Source organism: Mirounga angustirostris, unplaced genomic scaffold (genome assembly GCF_029215605.1).
Source record: "Mirounga angustirostris isolate CCGP_5_RB_7025 unplaced genomic scaffold, mMirAng1.0.hap1 SCAF_7, whole genome shotgun sequence".
Classification (NCBI taxonomy): domain Eukaryota; kingdom Metazoa; phylum Chordata; class Mammalia; order Carnivora; family Phocidae; genus Mirounga; species Mirounga angustirostris.
The window spans coordinates 39,340,909-39,347,005 of record NW_026991715.1 but is presented as its reverse complement, the minus strand read 5'-3'; the positions used below and the strand labels follow the sequence as shown (position 1 = coordinate 39,347,005).

The window sequence follows — 6,097 nt, the reverse complement described above, 5'->3', positions numbered from 1 at the left end:
GGGCGCCTGGGTGGCTCAGTTGGTTAAGCAACTGCCTTTGGCTCAGGTCATGATCCTGGAGTCCCGGGATCGAGTCCCGCATCGGGCTCCCTGCTCGGCAGGGAGTCTGCTTCGCCCTCTGACCCTCCCCCCTCTCATGTACTCGCTCTCTCTCATTCTCTCTCTCTCAAATAAATAAATAAAATCTTTTAAAAAAATATATATATATATATTGTAAGTGGTCATCTGTGAACTGGATTTGTCTTTCAGGCTCACTGCCTATCAACCTCTAAAATATTCTTACAATGGTTATCTTTGGCAAATCATATTTTAGGATAATATCAGACTATGGTCTTCCACTGTACTATTTATACATTGCTTTATATTTGAGGGTGTTTTTGTTTGTTTGACCATGGCAAGAACCAGTTTACTGGTCGAGGTGAGGGGCAAGGGATCTATACAATGAGGAGTGAGGGCTCAGGCCTCCCCAGTGACTTAGAAATTCATTCCTCCACCAGGTTCTGGAGGTAGGCCTTGTACTGGTGAAGGGAAGGGAGAGTGGGTGGCTGTTGGAAATGTGCAGGTGGACAGTGCTCTCCAGTAAGGAGGCATCCCCTATCAGGGCTGTGTCTAGCAGAGCCCTGAGCCTCGTGGGAACAGCTTTGAGTATCACAAGCCTCTTGATCCACAGCTGGTCCTGGGGCCATGACTCCCCCACCAAGAAACAGAGGGTGTAGCTTGGGGAGTGTCCACTTCCTTCAGTGAAGACTATCAGATCTGCCGGGAAAGGGCCCTGGTCAAACATGCTTCCTTCCCTGGTCCTGGAGACCTCGCCATTGGCCCGTGATCCCTGCCAGGAAGGAGCTTCTCGCTCACAGCCCAGGACATCCGGCGATGTCCCAACCTCTGGGCCTAGAGAACTGATCACCCTCCACAGAACTAGCGTCTCCTCCCCACCCACCCTGCCCTCAGGCAGCTCAGCACAAGCCTCCTGAGGCTGGTCATGGCCCTGTCAAGGGCACTCCAGGTCTGGCAGTCTTATTAGCTGCCCAGGCCATGTCCTATCTCCTGCTTCTGCCCCCACCAGGCATGGATCCCTAAAGCAGAAGACAATCAGCTGGAAGACCTGGCAGTCCTGGGAAAAGGTGGTACAAGGCGGAACCTCGAACTTCCAGTCGGAGCGGCTGCAGCAGCGACACAGAGGGAGAGACTGACAAGTGCAGGGCGGCCCAAAGCCCTGGTCCCGGTCCCTCCCACCTTCCGCTGGCACTCACCTTCCTCCGACACCAACAGCCGCCTCAGTGGGTTTTCAGTGGGTTCCGAGTTTGAGCAAAGAGCAGAGATGCCCAAGGAGGGGCTCAGCAAGAGCCGAGAGGGACGCTCAGGGGCCACAGCGAGGCTTGAGGACCCCCCGCCCGGGAATGGGGCCCAGACCATGTCACTCAGTAACTCCTCCCGAGTGTTCTCTGGGTATCAGGTGTACGGCTCTGCCCTCCCTGTCTGGAGAGGTATCCGGCTCAGGAAAGTCCCCAACTCCGGAAGTGACAAACTCTTCCGGAAGTGACAGGTCGCGGGGATCCTTGCTGGGTCCTCCGCTCAGCGCTACACTCCCTTCCGGTGGACTGCGAACCGGAAATTCCCCTTCCGGGCCGGCGGGTCAGAGCGCCCGCCCGCAGGTCTCGGCGGCCCGGTCTGGAAGGGCGTCGTCCTCTCGCCGGGGACCCTGCCGCGCCGGTGCGTCCGAGGCCCGAGGATGAGGAGCACGTGCCGCGCTGGCCCCGCTGCCCGGCCAGGGAGGATGCCAGGCCGCCTGGTACCGGGCGTCCGGGTGGGGGCGGGGAATGGCCCAGCCGGTCTGGGCTCCGGCACCTCTCCCGGTGGTAGCTCGCGGCCCCTTACCGACCGCAGAGCTTTAGAGCTGCGGGGCTTGCTTTTCTAGCTACCGCTTTTGTAGTAGAAAATACAAATGCTGGAAACGCATTTACACTGGCCTTATGCTAAGAAGTTCTGAACCAAAGTGAGCGTCCAGATTAGTTCACGCTAGAACCGGGTCCGGGAGTTTGCCCACCTTTGGTCACCGATCTCAGGAATCTTGAATTTGGTGGATACCCCTGGGCTCATCTAGATACATCTAGATAATGGTAACGGGCTCATCTAGATAATGTCTTGGACTAGGGCCTTGAGATACTTCTGACCGTGTTGGACTATATGAGTCTCTGGGAGTGGAAACAGCATCTTAAAGATGTCGGGAGAGAACAGTCCTATCTCTCCTGGTGTATCCGGAGCTTGTGGGAAAATGCATGGGGATCGTCATTCATTAATTGACTCATTCACTCATTCATTCGTTCATCAAAGGTAGTGTTTACTATGTGCCTGGACGGTTGTGGGCCACAGGTCCCTTCATTGGAGCTTGCGACGTGGAAGGTGATATCAAAGTAAATCGATGATCACAAAATAGAAGAAGTAGTGTGATGAGGGTCAGCACATGGTGCTGTGGGAGACCCCCCCCCCCCCCCCCGGAAATCAGGGAACACTTCTCTTAAGAGGTGGCACCTGGGCTGAGTTGGGAACTGCATACTGAGAGACCCACAGGTGTGAGGGCATGAAGGCAGGAGAGGACCTGGGACCTTCCGGGAACAGCCTGTGTTCTCTCTAGCCTGAGCGCTGAGTTTGGGGCAGGGCGTGTCAGGCTTCAGGACTGGAGTGTGGGCAGCCACCTGGTCACAAGGGCTTGATGAAGCAGTCTGGGGTGCCTGGGCTCCATCCGAAAAGCAGCTGAGAGCCATGTACAGGTTTTAGGCTAGGGAGGTTTTGGAGCTGTTTTATATATTTATGTCAACAAATATTTTCACCCAGAGTTTTCATTTTATGTTTCTTCGATTTTATGAACCAAGGGGGAAAATACTATGTATTTAAGTGAAAAGGGAAAGTAACTTTTTTTGTCTTAAACAAAAACAAAAAGCCTCTAAGGGCACCTAGCTGATTCGGTTAGGAGAGCATGTGACTCTTGATCTCTGGGTCGTGACTTCGAGCCCCACGTTGGGTACAGAGATAACTTAAACATAAATGAACTTAAACAGGGGCGCCTGGGTGGCTCAGATGGTTAAGCGTCTGCCTTCGGCTCAGGTCATGATCCCAGGGTCCTGGGATCGAGCCCCACATCGGGCTCCCTGCTCGGTGGGGAGCCTGCTTCTCCCTCTTCTCCTGCTCCCCCTGCTTGTGCTCTCTCACTCTCTCTGTCAAATAAATAAATAAAATCTTTAAAACAAACAAATAAACTTCTACGAAATGACTGAGAAACTGTAGTTTCTAAGTTTTATACCTTCATATGCTCTTAGATTTTATAGACGTTTCATGACATGGCATGCACAGCCTCCAAGTTAATTAAGCCATCAGCTTAGAAGGCTGCCGGTAGATTCCACGCCAGTTTCGAGGGTGTGTATGTGTTCTGTATGGGGAGCTGGTTAAAGGCATCCATAACATTATGATAATCCTCCCTGAATATCGCTAGGGTTCCAACTGTATTTCGTCTCATTCCTGGCGTCCTTGCCCACTAAGGGCCTGGCTTCCCTGGAAAGGTAGGTGAATACTCAGTTAATAGGAAGAGCAGAAACATGTTCAGTTTGGTGAGAACTTGACTTCCCTGTCTCAGAAGGGGAAAGGGAAAAGTCTGTGGTTTTTGAGAGCAGAAGACGGGAGGGGAGGAGCAGACAGGGTGATTGATGACGCTGTGAAAGCCACACAATTGCTGTCAAGGTGGTTTTTCACCCCTGGAGCAGGGTGATCTCATTTGCTGCTGCATATGCATTCAGCCTTGGTTTTCTGGTCTGGCCATGAGGACACGTGTGAATATGCTGAATGTGTATGTGTGCCTCCGGAAGGCCGGGAGGATTTTAGAGACAGACTAAGCGGGATTCAGATTCTACTCTGCACCTTGCTTTGTGAGAGCCCGGCGCAGTTGCTTGCCTTACCTGATCTGATTTCAGGATGCTTACCTGGCGTGGACTTTTGTGAGAATTAAGTGAAATGAGGTATTTATGTATAGTGACTGGCACCCAACTGCTGTTCCATAGATGTTAATTTCTTTCCCAACCCTGGACTGAAGGTGCCTTTAATTGGTTTCCAGGGGACTAGCCATTTGTCTCCTTAACTCTCTGTCATGCTTCCTTTTCACCGGTAAGGAAACATATTTAGGGTAGCAGAACGACAACCTGCATTCCAGTCCTTGTGTTACTACTTACTTTGGATAGGTGGCTCAATACTTTTGAGACTTAGATTCCCTCTCTATTAAAATGGGAACAGTAATGCTCAATGTTCCTGTACCGTCTACAGTGTTTGTGAGGACTCAGTAAAGTAAGGCAGGGTTCTCAAACTTTAGAATGCACCAGAATCATTCATTTAAAACTTGTTAAAACAGATTGCAGGACTCCGTTGTCCTTAGGGGTTCTGATTCAGTAGGTCTGGGGTGGGACCTGAAAATTTGCATTTCAAACCAATTCCCAGGCCACACTTGGTGAACAGCGCTGGGCACACATTGAACACCAGTTGGATGTGAGCTACTATCATCCCAAGCTGGCTAGAATTTTAATTTTAGGGTCCTCGTTTTGACTATGTGAAATAATTACTTAATTTTCAATTTATATAGAACTGATAAAAGGAGGGAGGAGGGCGCCTGGGCAGCTCAGTCAGTTAAGCGTCCGATTCTTGATTTCGGTTCAGGTCATGATCTCAGAGTAGTGAGATCGAGCCCCGCGCAGGGCTCTGCCCTCAGCGTGGAGTCTGCTTGTCCCTCTTCCTCTGCCCTCTCCCCACCGAATAAATAAATGAATAAAATCTTTAAAAAAAAACAAGTAGCGAGGAGGAGGAATTTAGTATTTTAGGGGTTAAGAATTTACAAGTCATTTCTGCTAAGGGCATCTGTGTGACCCAGACACAGGAATGAGGGGCCCAGACTGACCAGATCCCATTGGCAGTTTTATCAGCCTGGTCCCCTTGAGGCATTACAGGATCAAAAAACAAATTTCTGAAATAACCTCCTACTGCTTCCTACTAGGTGATGAGGACAGGTTTGGGGGAAATTGGGGAAAATGACAGGAGACTTCCACATGCCAGAGTCTCCTTTGGTCTTTTATAAAAAGTCTCATCATCCCCAGGGTTTTTAAGTATGTGAAGGAAGGATCTTCCCACTGAGGAAATCATAGGCCCTGACTCTTTTATTTTAGAAGGTGGATGGCAAAGATAAGGGACATGGTGACACCTCTGCCACTTAATGATCGGTCTGAATTACAGATCTAAAATTAACAGCTTCTCCTCCTCCCTCCCACCCACCCACCCAATACTTAAACTCTCCTTTGTCATTGCTTCTCAGAGCTCTTGAGTTGCAAGAAATGCTACCTGGATCTGCAAGCCTTTAAAAACAGCCAGGGTGGGGCTGAGTGTTGAATTAGGGTTCAGAGTCTAGATTCTGCGGTCAGATAGATGGGGCTCATCCCCTGATTTTGTAGCTTGGAGTGTGACCTCATCAAGTGACCTTCTGAACTCCATTTTCTTATCAAATTGAAGGCAGTAACAGCACTCATTTCAAAGGGTGCTTATGAGGGATAATTAGGTAAGCATGGGAGGACTCAGTGAATGACAGATGTTGTTTCTTTGGGGGGACTTTTAAGAGTTCCAACTCCTGCATGCCTCCCCTAAGCGGTCACTTTTACAGAATTCTCCAGCAATGTTCATTTGGTTTGTGGGGCCTACATTCTCAACTTTTCCCAATTTCTTTATATAGCTTTGGACTACAAGAGAAGGGAGGAGCCCTCTGCATGGGGCCTTGGGAAAGAAATGCGGACTCAGGGACAGTGGAAGTTTCTATGAGGAATCCGACCCTGCCTGACCCCAAGAACTTCTCAACCCCTGTGGGGCAGGGGTTAGAGCCATGAGCTGAAGGATCTCTTCTCACTTGGTGATGTGGGACACTCAGTGGTTCAGAGGCCAAGGTGACAGAATGCAGACTTGGGGCAAGGGGTACAGTGAGAATCTAAGGGACCCCAAGTCTGTTAGCCTTCCCAGGAGGCAGCATCCCGGGCTGCACAGCAGTGTTTTAATAGAGACCACAGCATTCATGGGA

At 50.4% G+C, this 6,097-nt stretch overlaps 1 pseudogene; it reads right to left on the bottom strand.

The window, feature by feature from the left end:
- Positions 1-482: 482 nt before the first annotated feature.
- LOC123854340 (interferon regulatory factor 3-like) lies at positions 483-1,479 on the bottom strand (annotated as a pseudogene).
- Positions 1,480-6,097: the final 4,618 nt, after the last annotated feature.